Source organism: Bombina bombina, chromosome 2, assembly GCF_027579735.1.
Source record: "Bombina bombina isolate aBomBom1 chromosome 2, aBomBom1.pri, whole genome shotgun sequence".
NCBI classification, from domain to species: domain Eukaryota; kingdom Metazoa; phylum Chordata; class Amphibia; order Anura; family Bombinatoridae; genus Bombina; species Bombina bombina.
Genome location: NC_069500.1, coordinates 875830706 through 875848958, shown reverse-complemented (window position 1 = coordinate 875848958; position 18253 = coordinate 875830706). Strand labels below are relative to the sequence as shown.

The 18253-nt window shown below is 40.7% G+C and overlaps 1 protein-coding gene across 4 annotated transcripts in view; it reads right to left on the bottom strand.

Moving 5' to 3' along the window:
- The window catches only part of PSD3 (pleckstrin and Sec7 domain containing 3), a 1090324-nt gene that overhangs the window by 437801 nt on the left and 634270 nt on the right, over positions 1 to 18253 (bottom strand). The window lies entirely within an intron of this gene.

Sequence of the window (18253 nt, the reverse complement as noted above, 5' to 3'; positions counted from 1 at the left end):
TCGCTGCCTTACATATCTGATCAACAGAAGTCTCGTTCTTAAAGGCCCATGAGGAAGCCACAGCCCTAGTAGAGTGAGCTGTGATTCGTTCGGGAGGCTGCCGTCCGGCAGTCTCGTAAGCCAATCGGATGATGCTTTTCAGCCAAAAGGAAAGAGAGGTAGCAGTAGCTTTTTGACCTCTCCTCTTGCCAGAATAAACGACAAACAGAGAAGACGTTTGTCTGAAATCCTTTGTTGCTTCTAGATAGAACTTTAAAGCACGGACTACATCTAAATTATGTAACAAACGTTCCTTCTTTGAAACTGGATTCGGACACAAAGAAGGCACAACTATTTCCTGGTTAATATTCTTGTTGGAAACAACCTTTGGAAGGAAACCAGGTTTAGTACGCAAAACAACCTTATCTGAATGAAACACCAGATAGGGCGGATTACACTGCAGAGCAGATAATTCAGAAACTCTTCTAGCAGAAGAAATAGCAACCAAAAACAGAACTTTCCAAGATAACAGCTTGATATCTATGGAATGTAGAGGTTCAAACGGAACCCCTTGAAGAACTGAAAGAACTAAATTTAGACTCCAGGGAGGAGTCAAAGGTCTGTAAACAGGCTTGATCCTGACCAAAGCCTGAACAAAAGCTTGAACATCTGGCACAGCTGCCAGTCGTTTGTGTAACAAGACAGATAAAGCAGAAATCTGTCCTTTTAGAGAACTCGCTGATAATCCCTTATCCAAACCTTCTTGGAGAAAGGAAAGGATCCTAGGAATTTTAATCTTACTCCATGAGAATCCCTTGGATTCACACCAACAGATATATCTTTTCCATATTTTATGGTAAATTTTTCTAGCTACAGGTTTTCTGGCTTGTACCAGAGTATCTATCACAGAATCCGAAAACCCACGCTTAGATAAAATCAAGCGTTCAATTTCCAAGCCGTCAGCTGGAGAGAAACTAGAATTGGATGTTCGAATGGACCTTGTACTAGAAGATCCTGTCTCAAAGGTAGCTTCCATGGTGGAGCCGATGACATATTCACCAGGTCTGCATACCAAGTCCTGCGTGGCCACGCAGGAGCTATCAAAATCACAGAGGCCCTCTCCTGTTTGATCCTGACTACCAGCCTGGGAATGAGAGGGAACAATGGAAATGCATAAGCTAGGTTGAAGGCCCAAGGCGCCACTAATGCATCCACTAGAGTCGCCTTGGGATCCCTGGATCTGGACCCGTAGCAAGGAACCTTGAAGTTCTGACGAGACGCCATCAGATCCATGTCTGGAATGCCCCATAATTGGGTCAACTGGGCAAATATCTCCGGGTGGAGTTCCCACTCCCCCGGATGGAATGTCTGACGACTCAGATAATCCGCCTCCCAGTTTTCCACTCCTGGGATGTGGATCGCAGATAGGTGGCAGGAGTGATCCTCCGCCCATTTTATGATTTTGGTCACTTCTCTCATCGCCAGGGAACTCCTTGTTCCCCCCCCTGATGATTGATGTAAGCAACAGTCGTCATGTTGTCTGATTGGAATCTTATGAATCTGGCCTTTGCTAGTTGAGGCCAAGCCCTGAGAGTATTGAATATCGCTCTCAGTTCCAGAATGTTTATCGGGAGAAGAGACTCTTCCCGAGACCATAGACCCTGAGCTTTCAGGGAGTCCCAGACCGCGCCCCAGCCCACTAGACTGGCGTCGGTCGTGACGATGACCCACTCTGGTCTGCGGAAGCTCATTCCCTGGGACAGGTGATCCTGTGTCAGCCACCAACGGAGTGAGTCTCTGGTCTTCTGATCTACTTGAATCACTGGAGACAAGTCTGTATAGTCCCCATTCCACTGTTTCAGCATGCACAGTTGTAATTGTCTTAGATGAATTTGCGCAAAAGGAACTATGTCCATTGCTGCAACCATCAACCCTACTACTTCGATGCACTGAGCTATGGAAGGTCGTAGAACAGAGTGAAGAACTTGACAAGCGTTTAGAAGCTTTGACTTTCTGACATCTGTCAGGAAAATCTTCATTTCTAAAGAATCTATTATTGTCCCCAAGAAAGGAACTCTTGTCGACGGAGACAGGGAACTTTTTTCTATGTTCACCTTCCACCCGTGAGATCTGAGAAAGGCCAGAACGATGTCTGTGTGAGCCTTTGCCTTTGAAAGAGACGACGCTTGTATCAGAATGTCGTCCAAGTAAGGTGCCACTGCAATGCCCCTTGGTCTTAGAACCGCTAGAAGGGACCCGAGTACCTTTGTGAAAATCCTTGGAGCAGTGGCTAGCCCGAATGGGAGAGCCACAAACTGGTAATGTTTGTCCAGAAAGGCGAACCTTAGGAACTGATGATGATCTTTGTGGATAGGAATATGTAGATACGCATCCTTTAGATCCACGGTAGTCATAAATTGACCCTCCTGGATTGTAGGTAAAATCGTTTGAATAGTTTCCATTTTGAACGATGGCACTCTGAGAAATTTGTTTAGAATCTTTAAATCCAGAATTGGTCTGAAGGTTCCCTCTTTTTTGGGAACTACAAACAGATTTGAGTAAAACCCCAGTCCTTGTTCCACAGTTGGAACTGGGTGTATCACTCCCATTTTTAACAGGTCTTCTATAAAATGTAAGAATGCCTGTCTTCTTTATTTGGTTTGAAGATAAGTGAGACATGTGGAACCTTCCCCTTGGGGGTAGTTCCTTGAATTCCAGAAGATAACCCTGAGAAACTATTTCTAGTGCCCAGGGATCCTGAACATCTCTTGCCCAAGCCTGAGCGAAGAGAGAGAGTCTGCCCCCTACTAGATCCGGTCCCGGATCGGGGGCTACTCCTTCATGCTGTTTTGGTAGCAGCAGCAGGCTTCTTGGCCTGTTTACCCTTGTTCCAGCCTTGCATCGGTTTCCAAGCTGGTTTGGTCTGCGAAGCAATACCCTCTTGTCTAGAGGCTGCAGAGTTGGAGGCCGGTCCGTTCCTGAAATTGCGAAAGGAACGAAAATTAGACTTATTCTTGGCCTTGAAAGGCCTATCTTGTGGGAAGGCATGGCCCTTACCTCCAGTGATGTCTGAGATAATCTCTTTCAATTCTGGCCCAAATAGGGTTTTTCCTTTGAAAGGGATATTAAGCAATTTTGTCTTGGAAGATACATCCGCTGACCAAGACTTTAGCCAGAGCGCTCTGCGCGCCACAATTGCAAACCCTGAATTTTTCACCGCTAATCTAGCTAACTGCAAAGCGGCATCTAAAATAAAGGAATTAGCTAACTTAAGTGCGTGAATTCTGTCCATAACCTCCTCATACGGAGTCTCTCTACTGAGCGACTTTTCTAGTTCCTCGAACCAGAACCATGCTGCTGTAGTGACAGGAATAATACACAAAATAGGTTGCAGGAGGTAACCTTGCTGTACAAAAAACAGAATTTATGTTTACCTGATAAATTACTTTCTCCAACGGTGTGTCCGGTCCACGGCGTCATCCTTACTTGTGGGATATTCTCTTCCCCAACAGGAAATGGCAAAGAGCCCAGCAAAGCTGGTCACATGATCCCTCCTAGGCTCCGCCTACCCCAGTCATTCGACCGACGTTAAGGAGGAATATTTGCATAGGAGAAACCATATGGTACCGTGGTGACTGTAGTTAAAGAAAATAAATTATCAGACCTGATTAAAAAAACCAGGGCGGGCCGTGGACCGGACACACCGTTGGAGAAAGTAATTTATCAGGTAAACATAAATTCTGTTTTCTCCAACATAGGTGTGTCCGGTCCACGGCGTCATCCTTACTTGTGGGAACCAATACCAAAGCTTTAGGACACGGATGAAGGGAGGGAGCAAATCAGGTCACCTAAATGGAAGGCACCACGGTTTGCAAAACCTTTCTCCCAAAAATAGCCTCAGAAGAAGCAAAAGTATCAAACTTGTAAAATTTGGTAAAAGTGTGCAGTGAAGACCAAGTCGCTGCCCTACATATCTGATCAACAGAAGCCTCGTTCTTGAAGGCCCATGTGGAAGCCACAGCCCTAGTGGAATGAGCTGTGATTCTTTCGGGAGGCTGCCGTCTGGCAGTCTCGTAAGCCAATCTGATGATGCTTTTAATCCAAAAAGAAAGAGAGGTAGAAGTTGCTTTTTGACCTCTCCTTTTACCGGAATAAACAACAAACAAGGAAGATGTTTGTCTAAAATCCTTTGTAGCATCTAAATAGAATTTTAGAGCGCGAACAACATCCAAATTGTGCAACAAACGTTCCTTCTTTGAAACTGGTTTCGGACACAGAGAAGGTACGATAATCTCCTGGTTAATGTTTTTGTTAGAAACAACTTTTGGAAGAAAACCAGGTTTAGTACGTAAAACCACCTTATCTGCATGGAACACCAGATAAGGAGGAGAACACTGCAGAGCAGATAATTCTGAAACTCTTCTAGCAGAAGAAATTGCAACTAAAAACAAAACTTTCCAAGATAATAACTTAATATCAACGGAATGTAAGGGTTCAAACGGAACCCCCTGAAGAACTGAAAGAACTAAATTGAGACTCCAAGGAGGAGTCAAAGGTTTGTAAACAGGCTTAATTCTAACCAGAGCCTGAACAAAGGCTTGAACATCTGGCACAGCTGCCAGCTTTTTGTGAAGTAACACAGACAAGGCAGAAATCTGTCCCTTCAGGGAACTTGCAGATAATCCTTTTTCCAATCCTTCTTGAAGGAAGGATAGAATCTTAGGAATCTTAACCTTGTCCCAAGGGAATCCTTTAGATTCACACCAACAGATATATTTTTTCCAAATTTTGTGGTAAATCTTTCTAGTTACAGGCTTTCTGGCCTGAACAAGAGTATCGATAACAGAATCTGAGAACCCTCGCTTCGATAAGATCAAGCGTTCAATCTCCAAGCAGTCAGCTGGAGTGAAACCAGATTCGGATGTTCGAACGGACCCTGAACAAGAAGGTCTCGTCTCAAAGGTAGCTTCCAAGGTGGAGCCGATGACATATTCACCAGATCTGCATACCAAGTCCTGCGTGGCCACGCAGGAGCTATCAAGATCACCGACGCCCTCTCCTGATTGATCCTGGCTACCAGCCTGGGGATGAGAGGAAACGGCGGGAACACATAAGCTAGTTTGAAGGTCCAAGGTGCTACTAGTGCATCCACTAGAGCCGCCTTGGGATCCCTGGATCTGGACCCGTAGCAAGGAACTTTGAAGTTCTGACGAGAGGCCATCAGATCCATGTCTGGAATGCCCCACAGCTGAGTGACTTGGGCAAAGATTTCCGGATGGAGTTCCCACTCCCCCGGATGCAATGTCTGACGACTCAGAAAATCCGCTTCCCAATTTTACACTCCTGGAATGTGGATAGCAGACAGGTGGCAGGAGTGAGACTACGCCCATAGAATGATTTTGGTCACTTCTTCCATCGCTAGGGAACTCCTTGTTCCCCCCTGATGGTTGATGTACGCAACAGTTGTCATGTTGTCTGATTGAAACCGTATGAACTTGGCCCTCGCTAGCTGAGGCCAAGCCTTGAGAGCATTGAATATCGCTCTCAGTTCCAGAATATTTATCGGTAGAAGAGATTCTTCCCGAGACCAAAGACCCTGAGCTTTCAGGGATCCCCAGACCGCGCCCCAGCCCATCAGACTGGCGTCGGTCGTGACAATGACCCACTCTGGTCTGCGGAATGTCATCCCTTGTGACAGGTTGTCCAGGGACAGCCACCAACGGAGTGAGTCTCTGGTCCTCTGATTTACTTGTATCTTCGGAGACAAGTCTGTATAATCCCCATTCCACTGACTGAGCATGCACAGTTGTAATGGTCTTAGATGAATGCGCGCAAAAGGAACTATGTCCATTGCCGCTACCATCAACCCGATCACTTCCATGCACTGAGCTATGGAAGGAAGAGGAACGGAATGAAGTATCCGACAAGAGTCTAGAAGTTTTGTTTTTCTGGTCTCTGTCAGAAATATCCTCATTTCTAAGGAGTCTATTATTGTTCCCAAGAAGGGAACCCTTGTTGACGGAGATAGAGAACTCTTTTCCACGTTCACTTTCCATCCGTGAGATCTGAGAAAGGCCAGGACAATGTCCGTGTGAGCCTTTGCTTGAGGAAGGGACGACGCTTGAATCAGAATGTCGTCCAAGTAAGGTACTACAGCAATGCCCCTTGGTCTTAGCACAGCTAGAAGGGACCCTAGTACCTTTGTGAAAATCCTTGGAGCAGTGGCTAATCCGAAAGGAAGCGCCACGAACTGGTAATGCTTGTCCAGGAATGCGAACCTTAGGAACCGATGATGTTCCTTGTGGATAGGAATATGTAGATACGCATCCTTTAAATCCACCGTGGTCATGAATTGACCTTCCTGGATGGAGGGAAGAATAGTTCGAATGGTTTCCATCTTGAACGATGGAACCTTGAGAAACTTGTTTAAGATCTTGAGATCTAAGATTGGTCTGAACTTTCCCTCTTTTTTTGGGAACTATGAACAGATTGGAGTAGAACCCCATCCCTTGTTCTCTTAATGGAACAGGATGAATCACTCCCATTTTTAACAGGTCTTCTACACAATGTAAGAATGCCTGTCTTTTTATGTGGTCTGAAGACAACTGAGACCTGTGGAACCTCCCCCTTGGGGGAAGTCCCTTGAATTCCAGAAGATAACCTTGGGAGACTATTTCTAGCGCCCAAGGATCCAGAACATCTCTTGCCCAAGCCTGAGCGAAGAGAGAGAGTCTGCCCCCCACCAGATCCGGTCCCGGATCGGGGGCCAACATTTCATGCTGTCTTGGTAGCAGTGGCAGGTTTCTTGGCCTGCTTTCCCTTGTTCCAGCCTTGCATTGGTCTCCAAGCTGGCTTGGCTTGAGAAGTATTACCCTCTTGCTTAGAGGACGTAGCACTTTGGGCTGGTCCGTTTCTACGAAAGGGACGAAAATTAGGTTTATTTTTTGCCTTGAAAGGCCGATCCTGAGGAAGGGCGTGGCCCTTACCCCCAGTGATATCAGAGATAATCTCTTTCAAGTCAGGGCCAAACAGCGTTTTCCCCTTGAAAGGAATGTTAAGTAGCTTGTTCTTGGAAGACGCATCAGCCGACCAAGATTTCAACCAAAGCGCTCTGCGCGCCACAATAGCAAACCCAGAATTCTTAGCCGCTAACCTAGCCAATTGCAAAGTGGCGTCTAGGGTAAAAGAATTAGCCAATTTGAGAGCATTGATTCTGTCCATAATCTCCTCATAAGGAGGAGAATCACTATCGACCGCCTTTATCAGCTCATCGAACCAGAAACATGCGGCTGTAGCGACAGGGACAATGCATGAAATTGGTTGTAGAAGGTAACCCTGCTGAACAAACATCTTTTTAAGCAAACCTTCTAATTTTTTATCCATAGGATCTTTGAAAGCACAACTATCCTCTATGGGTATAGTGGTGCGATTGTTTAAAGTGGAAACCGCTCCCTCGACCTTGGGGACTGTCTGCCATAAGTCCTTTCTGGGGTCGACCATAGGAAACAATTTTTTAAATATGGGGGGAGGGACGAAAGGAATACCGGGCCTTTCCCATTCTTTATTAACAATGTCCGCCACCCGCTTGGGTATAGGAAAAGCTTCTGGGAGCCCCGGCACCTCTAGGAACTTGTCCATTTTACATAGTTTCTCTGGGATGACCAACTTGTCACAATCATCCAGAGTGGATAATACCTCCTTAAGCAGAATGCGGAGATGTTCCAACTTAAATTTAAATGTAATCACATCAGGTTCAGCTTGTTGAGAAATGTTCCCTGAATCAGTAATTTCTCCCTCAGACAAAACCTCCCTGGCCCCATCAGACTGGGTTAGGGGCCCTTCAGAAACATTATTATCAGCGTCGTCATGCTCTTCAGTATCTAAAACAGAGCAGTCGCGCTTACGCTGATAAGTGTTCATTTTGGCTAAAATGTTTTTGACAGAATTATCCATTACAGCCGTTAATTGTTGCATAGTAAGGAGTATTGGCGCGCTAGATGTACTAGGGGCCTCCTGAGTGGGCAAGACTCGTGTAGACGAAGGAGGGAATGATGCAGTACCATGCTTACTCCCCTCACTTGAGGAATCATCTTGGGCATCATTGTCATTGTCACATAAATCACATTTATTTAAATGAATGGGAATTCTGGCTTCCCCACATTCAGAACACAGTCTATCTGGTAGTTCAGACATGTTAAACAGGCATAAACTTGATAACAAAGTACAAAAAACGTTTTAAAATAAAACCGTTACTGTCACTTTAAATTTTAAACTGAACACACTTTATTACTGCATTTGCGAAAAAACATGAATGAATTGTTCAAAATTCACCAAATTTTCACCACAGTGTCTTAAAGCCTTAAAAGTATTGCACACCAAATTTGGAAGCTTTAACCCTTAAAATAACGGAACCGGAGCCGTTTTGAACTTTAACCCCTTTACAGTCCCTGGTATCTGCTTTGCTGAGACCCAACCAAGCCCAAAGGGGAATACGATACCAAATGACGCCTTCAGAAAGTCTTTTCTAAGTATCAGAGCTCCTCTCACATGCGACTGCATGCCATGCCTCTCAAAAACAAGTGCGCAACACCGGCGCGAAAATGAGGCTCTGCCTATGCTTTGGGAAAGCCCCTAAAGAATAAGGTGTCTAAAACAGTGCCTGCCGATATTATTATATCAAAATACCCAGATAAAATGATTCCTCAAGGCTAAATATGTGTTAATAATGAATCGATTTAGCCCAGAAAAAGTCTACAGTCTTAATAAGCCCTTGTGAAGCCCTTATTTACGATCGTAATAAACATGGCTTACCGGATCCCATAGGGAAAATGACAGCTTCCAGCATTACATCGTCTTGTTAGAATGTGTCATACCTCAAGCAGCAAGAGACTGCTCACTGTTCCCCCAACTGAAGTTAATTGCTCTCAACAGTCCTGTGTGGAACAGCCATGGATTTTAGTGACGGTTGCTAAAATCATTTTCCTCATACAAACAGAAATCTTCATCTCTTTTCTGTTTCTGAGTAAATAGTACATACCAGCACTATTTCAAAATAACAAACTCTTGATTGAATAATAAAAACTACAGTTAAACACTAAAAAACTCTAAGCCATCTCCGTGGAGATGTTGCCTGTACAACGGCAAAGAGAATGACTGGGGTAGGCGGAGCCTAGGAGGGATCATGTGACCAGCTTTGCTGGGCTCTTTGCCATTTCCTGTTGGGGAAGAGAATATCCCACAAGTAAGGATGACGCCGTGGACCGGACACACCTATGTTGGAGAAATATTTTTAAGCAAACCCTCCAATTTTTTATCCATAGGATCTTTGAAAGCACAATTGTCCTCGATAGGAATGGTAGTGCGTTTGGCTAGTGTAGAAACTGCCCCCTCGACCTTAGGGACTGTTTGCCATAAGTCCTTTCTGGGGTCGACCATAGGAAATAATTTCTTAAATATAGGAGGAGGGACAAAAGGTATGCCGGGCTTCTCCCACTCCTTATTCACTATGTCCGCCACCCGCTTGGGTATTGGAAAAGCGTCGGGGTGCACCGGGACCTCTAGGAACTTGTCCATCTTGCACAATTTTTCTGGAATGACCAGGTTGTCACAATCATCCAGAGTAGATAGCACCTCCTTAAGTAGAGCGCGGAGATGCTCTAATTTAAATTTAAATGTCACAACATCAGGTTCTGCCTGTTGAGAAATTCTACCTGAATCAGAAATTTCCCCATCTGACAAAACCTCCCTCATGGCCACTTCAGATTGGTGTGAGGGTATGACAGAGCAATTATCATCAGCGCCCTCCTGCTCTACAGTGTTTAAAACAGAGCAATCGCGCTTTCTCTGAAATGCAGGCATTTTGGATAAAATATTTGCTAAGGAGTTATCTATTACTGTCGTCAATTGTTGCATAGTAACAAGCATTGGTGCGCTAGAAGTACTAGGGGTCTCCTGCGTGGGCAAAACTGGTGTAGACACAGAAGGAGATGATGTAGAACTATGTCTACTCCCTTCATCTGATGAATCATCTTGGGCAACTTTACTATCTGTGGCAGTACTGTCCTTACTTTGTTTGGACGCTATGGCACAATTATCACACATATTTGAAGGGGGAGACACGATGGCTTCCATACATACAGAACATAGTTTATCTGAAGGCACAGACATGTTAAACAGGCTTAAACTTGTCAATAAAGTACAAAAAACGTTTTAAAACAAAACCGTTACTGTCTCTTTAAATTTTAAACAGGGCACACTTTATTACTGAATATGTGAAAAACTATGAAGGAATTGTTCAATTTTAACCAAATTTTCACCACAGTGTCTTAAAGCATTCAAAGCATTGCACCCCAAATTTCAGACTGTTAACCCTTAAAATGTGGAAACCGGAGCCGTTTACAGTTTTAACCCCCTTACAGTCCCAGCCCCAGCCTTTGCTGCGACTTCACCAAACCCAGGGGACTATACGATACCAAATGAAGCCTTCTAGGAACCTTTTCAAGTAATTCCAGACCCACACACATGCAGCTGCATGTACTGCTCTCAAATGTAACTGTGCAGTAATGGCGCAAAAATGAGGCTCTGCCTACTACAGAGAAGGCCCTTCCTGACTGGGAAGGTGTCTAAACCAGTGCCTGACGTAGAAAAACGTTCCCCAAAGTTATAAAGTGTGAATTTCAACATCAAACTGTATAAAATGCCTAAATAAAGCAATCGATCTAGCCCATAAAAGTGTCTACCAGCTTTATAGCCCATATTAAGCCCTTTATTCTGTTTGAGACTAAGAAAATGGCTTACCGGTCCCCATGAGGGGAAAAATGACAGCCTTCCAGCATTACACAGTCTTGTTAGAAATATGGCTAGTCATACCTTAAGCAGAAAAGTCTGCCAACTGTTCCCCCCAACTGAAGTTATCTCATCTCAACAGTCCTATGTGGGAACAGCAAACAATTTTAGTTACTGCTGCTAAAATCATACTCCTCTCACAAACAGAACTCTTCATCTTTTTCTGTTTCAGAGTAAATAGTACATACCAGCACTATTTTAAAATAACAAACTCTTGATAGTAGAATAAAAAACTACAACTAAACACCACATACTCTTCACCATCTCCGTGGAGATGCTGCTTGTTCAGCGGCAAAGAGAATGACTGGGGGGGGCGGAGCCTGGGAGGGACTATATGGACAGCTTTTGCTGTGCTCTTTGCCATTTCCTGTTGGGGAAGAGAATATTCCCACAAGTTATGGATGACGCCGTGGACCGGACACACCAATGTTGGAGAAAGGTAAGTTTTTGAAATGTCAATTTTGATGAATAAAAGAGCCTTTGTTAAAACCGGCACTAATTTGTCAAAATTGACCTTCACTTTAAACCCTGCAAAGTAAAATATTACACTTTTCTGAGACACCAGCTACTACTTTGAAATTTGTCAGAAAAAAAAAAATCTACTGTTCATTTGAAATTTAAAGTGTTTTTTAATTATATTTGTATTATGCATTTGTTGATTATGCTTTTCTAATATATTTAATAGTCCTTCAAATTATCAGCATTGGAAATATGCAACAAGCAAGTTAATTGGAGCTTTGCATTTGCCAGCTACAATGTATATAAGAAGCCCCTTTGCATGTACTTATACAATTCCCACTGTATGTCCTACTTTTAACTCTCCTATCTGCTGGGCAAGATGAGCTACTGCTGACCTATAAAGCGAATACTCTGGAGGGCATTTGTAACCATTCTTTATTTCATTGCAAATCATTTAAATGGGTCCAAATTCTCTTTGTAAAATGCTATTGAATGGTTACTGCCTGCAGATGTATAAACTTAGAACGATTTAATTCAATTTGCTTGTTAAAGAATAACGGAACCTCAAGGTAGAAATAAATGAGTCAACAAGTAATTACAAACAGGTCATCACTAGAGATGAACAGGTATTTATATCCATATTGAGACGTAATTAAAAAAAAGCGCAATTTAATCTATCCATCTCAAGATGAAAAGAAATTAGTAGCTAAAAATTAATTGCTGCTGCTCACTGAACTAATGAGAAAATGACTTCTCACCTAAGGAAATTTGAACCAAATGCTGCAAAATAAAATACTTTAGAAACTGTATTTACTAAGTGCTCATAATTCATAATTCCTTTTTGATGGAGTAGGCTTATGACAAATGCATGTTCAGAACAGCCGATAAACGTAGGATTCCTAAAGCCCTGAACTATGCATTTGTTAGAAGTATCCCGCCTCACTCTATTGGATTGGCACAACATGCAGGGATTTTTAATTTTTTTTTGGAAATTGTTTACCCATAATAAACAAAAAAGGACTAAACATAACTTCTTTATTTGGTCTAAGTGGTCATATTGATGTTGTGGCTAGATCTAATTTATCAAAAGAATTAACACAATTTCACTTTGTATACTGATTGTATGTCTACCATTACTGTGCTGATATTTTTTAAAATAAAGTGAATCTCTGCATACTTAAAGGGACATAATACTCATATGCTAAATCACTTGAAACTGATGCAGTATAACTGTAAAAAGCTGACAGGAAAATATCACCTGAGCATCTCTATGTAAAAAAGGAAGATATTTTACCTCACAATTTCCTCAGCTCAGCAGAGTAAGTTATGTGTAAAAAGTTATACTCAGCTGCAGCCCAGCTGCAGGTAAAAAAACAAACAAACAAATGAAGATATGAACAGCAGCCAATCAGCATCAGCAGTGCTGAGGTCATGAACTCTTTAACTGTGATCTCATGAGATTTTACTTAACTCTCATGAGATTTCATTGTAAACTTCCTTACACTGAATAGGGAAATAACATGAGTGTGCACAAGGCTCAATCCTTCGGCTGTCCCGGGACAGACATACTGATTTGCTGCTTAGAAGTCCTTTATAATTGGATGTAGCTACTGAGAAACTTTTGAGGTAAAATATCTTTCTTTTTTACATAGAGATGTTCAGGTGATATTTTCTAGTCCGCTTTTTACAGAAATACTGCATCACTTTCAAGTGTTTAAACATTTGGGTATTATGGCCCTTTAAGAGTTAAACCATTATGGTCACGTCAGTTCCAATCCATTAGAAAAACAGTATCTGACACAACTTTATGTGTCTTAATGTCTTAAATTCAAGATGATTCTAAATAAAGAGATACTAAACTTATTTTTTTAAGAACATAAAATTGAAGGGGCATGAAACCTAGCATTTTAACAACTTTAAAAAAAAGTTCCCAGTTTACTTTTTTTATCAAATTTACTTGGTTTGTTGAAGTACATGCCTAGGTAGGTTCAAGAACTACATGGTACCAGATTTGCAATAATACATTTAAAGGGACACTGAACATAATTTTTTTCTTTTGTGATCCAGATAGAGCATGCAATTTTAAGCAACTTTCTAATTTACTCCTATTATCAATTTTTCTTCGTTCTCTTGAAATCTTTATTTGAAAAAGAAGGCATCTAAGCTTCTTTTTTTCGGTTCAGAACTCTGGACAGCACTTTTTTATTGGTGAATGAATTTATCCACCAATCAGCAAGAACAACCCAGGTTGTTCACCAAAAATAGGTCGCCATCTAAACTTACATTCTTGCATTTCAAATAAAGATACCAAGAGAATGAAGAAAATTTGAGAATAGGAGTAAATTACAAAGTTGCTTAAAATTGCATGCTCTATCTGAATCATGAAAGAAAAACTTTGGGTTCAGTTTCCCTTTAAGCACTAAACGGCAGCAGTGTTTGTATATTAACAATGCACATGCTCTGAATTTCAGTGCTTACAATACAGTACATTCTGTTTTTAGTCCCTTTAACTAGCAGATTCTATATTCACAGCAGGTTGCATATTAACTTCCCGCGCATGCTCCAAATTTTAGCGCTTACATATACTGTGCATTTCCTATTTGTCTCTTTAACCAGCAGATCACAAGCATCGAGCAGAAGGTTGCAATGCACATTACCTTTCTGCGCATGCTCCAAATTCCAGGACTCTGGTCTTGCACGTGCTCCTACTACAAATGCTGGTGCTTACACGTACTGTACATTTCAAATTAGTTTTTATACCGCATTAACTAGCATATGATTAAAATTCCATGTATTAAAAAAAAAATCTAAATCAAACATTCTTTTTGGTAAAACTTAGGTCTATGAAATAAAATCAACTAAATATATATATATATATATATATATATATATATATATATATATATAATTTTGCAGTGCTTTCTACTTGATTTTCTACACAGTCTTGTCAAGAAAAATTAATACCCAGCGTGTATATCAGGCAGCTCTGTAATGACTGCCCTAAATAATGTGAGCATATAACTGTGAAAGGGGATCCTTGACCTGATCTATGTTAATGGAAATATCAATGCACAACACATATTAGGATAAAATATGATGTAAAGTTACAGGGGGGGGATTATGGCCTCTAGAGAACACTTCATCAACCGTTGCATTAATGAGGCTGTCTATATGAGGGCCAGCATATATGGAACTGACGTGCTTCAATAGGACTTTGAATGTCAATACAAAAACCTAACTCAGTTTCAGAGAATTTCTATACAGTGTAAGCAGAACACATAAATAATCTTAGGATAAAATACACTGAGATGCACAGGACTTGTTCACTACTATAACAATACAAAGGAGGTGGAGAGAAAATAAAAATACAATTTTTTAACGAGACAGTTTTTTTAATATATCATTTTACAATCAAGCCAATAACGTGTTTTCCTGGCGTGGCTGTAATGGAAACAGCTGCACTGTTGGAGATATAACCTGTGTCATAACGCAAGGGCTATTTTCTAGTTCCGTTCACCTTTTTTTTTTCTCTTGTGGGATTTTTGATTTTCCACTACATTGCAATATGTTTGACGCAACATTATTTTAGTGTCGACTTTTACATCATCTATGATGCAAAGTTTTGAGTGGTGTTTTTTTTTCTTCTGTTTAGCAAAGTGGTGCACAATTTTCTTCATTATATTATCAATAATTCTGGGTGCGCTACACATTTTGTCATGAATCCTGTTGCTGAACCCGCTTCATCTGACCACTATTTTGTCTGTTGGAAGTATGATTGTTTGACCTACGGTTTTCAGCTATGCTTTTATGACACTCTTCTTCCAACTTAGGCTACTATTACTGGACTAGTGTTCAGCTACCTTGGATCCTGTTTTGTTCCCTTATTGCTCATTGTGGTTAATCCCTGGTCTGTCCTGACTACAAGTGTGGTGTCCCCTGTTGACCTATGCCTTGGAATGGGTTACCTGTTACCGCCACATGAGCGCCTTCTCCTAGAGTTTCTGCTGTGGTTATGGTCCACCTGCCCGGGCAATAACCAATCGACTACCATCTATCTGGCCATCTGTGACTTACTTCCTGAGGCATAGAACTTGTGGTTTTTAGGCTTGAATCCATCCTCAGTACCTGGCTAGTTGTTGGTATCACTTTTCTGTGTTACAATAAAAAATGTTATCCATTTACACTGGAGAATCCTCTGACCATGAACTACCTACCCACTGTTGTATTAACCATAAATGTGACTACCCCCCCTCCACACACAATCATTCTCTGCTGTTGGAGGATGATGTAGTGTTGCTCTTCACATTCCCAGCAGGGAAACATCATGTTGTTTTCTGTATGCAATGCTTATCCTTGTTATTCATGCAGAAGTTCTGATATGGCAATGTCATAACATGTCTTGTGATCATGTCACACAAAATAAAGTGCTGTCTACAGGCAGAGGTATATCCTCACTGCTCATGGTGCATCTGATGGAGCCTATATCTCAGTCCCAGTACCACTTAGTCACATGCACCACTTCATTTGAAAGAGGGTTGCTAACCATTTAAAATATATCAAATGCGCCTTCAAGATTTTCATAAAAATGACATTGATCTACAGCACTAGCCAATAGGGAGAATTGACTAAGTGATAGAAGGCTTTAATGCCTATAATACAGGTGATCACCAGGTAAAATAGAGATCACGTGCCCCACTGTACACTAGTGTGATTTTTAATTGACAAGGAACCTATCACTTTGCTTTACTTGAAGTGAAATGATATCTTTCATTTGAAAAAGAGGAGTGAGGGGGGCATAATCGTATGTAGGGTATAACCGTAGTAACAGCGTTCATTTGCCACAACTAGGAACCAGGGAGTTTTTAAAGGACCATTAAGTACATCCAATCACAGATTCATATACCTATACACTGTAAACTTTTGCACATGCTCAGTAGTAACTGGTGTCTCAGAAAGTGTGTATATAAAAAGACTGTACAAAATCTGATTTTAGAAGTACTTTGGGAAGTATCTTAAAATTGCATGCTCTATCTAACTTTAGTGCCCCTTTAATAAAGAAGAAGTGTTCCCTTTAAGCCCATCCTTTTAAATAAATAAACATAAACAAATAAAAAAAACAAAAAAACAAAGGAGCACAGGAATATATTTTATTAATGTTCTATTATGTCCCTTCAACTAAAAACAATTTGACAGATTGGGCCACCTACTACACAGTTTCCTGCCGGTTTTAATTAACAGCTTGCATTTCTTAGTACACCCCAGATTTATGTATTTATTATTATTTTATGCCGGACCGCCACCATTAATCTAATGCAATAATATAAAATAATACTAAGAAGTATACAGAGGCAATATCACACTATGGGGCCGATTTAACAAGCCCGTATTTAGCTAAATGTAACCGTTTCCGCGGAAACAGGAGTTAACAGGAGTTTAGAAGTAGGCGACAAACAGCAATCCGCCTGATCGCATACGATAGGGTTGATTTCTTGTGAAATGCTTGCTGTCGGCATTTATCTATGTGCAGCGGACATGATCGCTACAGCGTATCATGTCCGTCTGCACATTCATAATTTGGCTCCAATGTGTGTCACTAGGATATTTTAGTTTATGCTCAAAGACGTTTCTACAATTTACCACATTAGAGAGTTAAACAAAAACGTTTAGCAAACCTTTGAGTATTAGCATCACATAGTGCATGATTTTGTCTCTGTCCTAGCAATTAAAAATCAAAAGTATTTTTTTTTTGTTGTTCAATCAAACATGTTTTTTATTGCACCTTTTATATATGTACATGCATTTTAGAATGTAGAAATCTGTATCTATGCAGTTTCCATAGAAACAAACATTTTGAGCGATTTAATTGTGTTTTACAAACCCTGAGAGAGATATGCACAAACTTTAAAAGCACAACGATGGAGACAGGCTTGCTAACGTAGTGTACAGATTATAGCCAATATATATAGGCACTCTAAATTGTTTTTGTGTTTTTTTTTACAAAATATAGTTGTATAGCTTTTACTGTGTAATGTTGTATTTAGGTAAACTAATTTGTTTAACATGTTTTTTGAGCCTTAAAGGGACGTGAAACCCCAACATGTTCTTTCATGATTCAGATAGAGAATACAATTTTAAACAACTTTCCAATTTACTTCTATTATCTAATTTGATTCATTCTCTTGGTAAGCCTTACCTCAACCTTCTCCCACCTTAAAATCCTATGTCTGACCTAAACAAATTAGAATACAAGATCACATAACTACCAATCAGAATTGAAGACCCTGTTGCTGATAACCAGTAAAAGGACTTGAGTAATGGTGTGTGTTTGTTGTGATCTGTATGTTTTTGCTGCTCTCATTCATTTTTTTCCTAAGCAGGATGATAGAAAAAGAAAAACAATAGACTGAAATACAGAAAATGATGTGGTAAAAAATGGTGAAAATCACTCAAGAAAGAAAGACACAAGAATGGTCTGAGAAAAAGAAAGTAATGAAAACATAAAAACACAGAGAAATGTAAAATAACAAGTCAATCAACTGACAAAATTGAACATATTGAGCCAAATTATGAGTTTGCAATTTATGCTAAATGATCACTGTGTCAACAGAGCTCTGGTAAACTGTTTCACGACACAAAAAAGTTGCAAAACTCATCAAAAATACATTACAAAGTACACTTACACTTATAACACCATCTAATAAAACATATTAAATAAAATGGTGCACACAAAAGTTATAAGGGCTCAAAGATATGAGATCTCAGGTGTTAGCAAAAAAATATATGTGTGTGTGTGTACAGACGTAAATATGTATTTATATGTGTATATATGTATTTACAGACATCTATACATATATACAAACATAAATGTATTGGAGCCCTTTGCAGTTAAGTAAATGAAAACATATAAAAGCATATTTATGTAATATTGATATTTAGTAAAGTGTTATAATGTGTTTTACATTCCTATGTT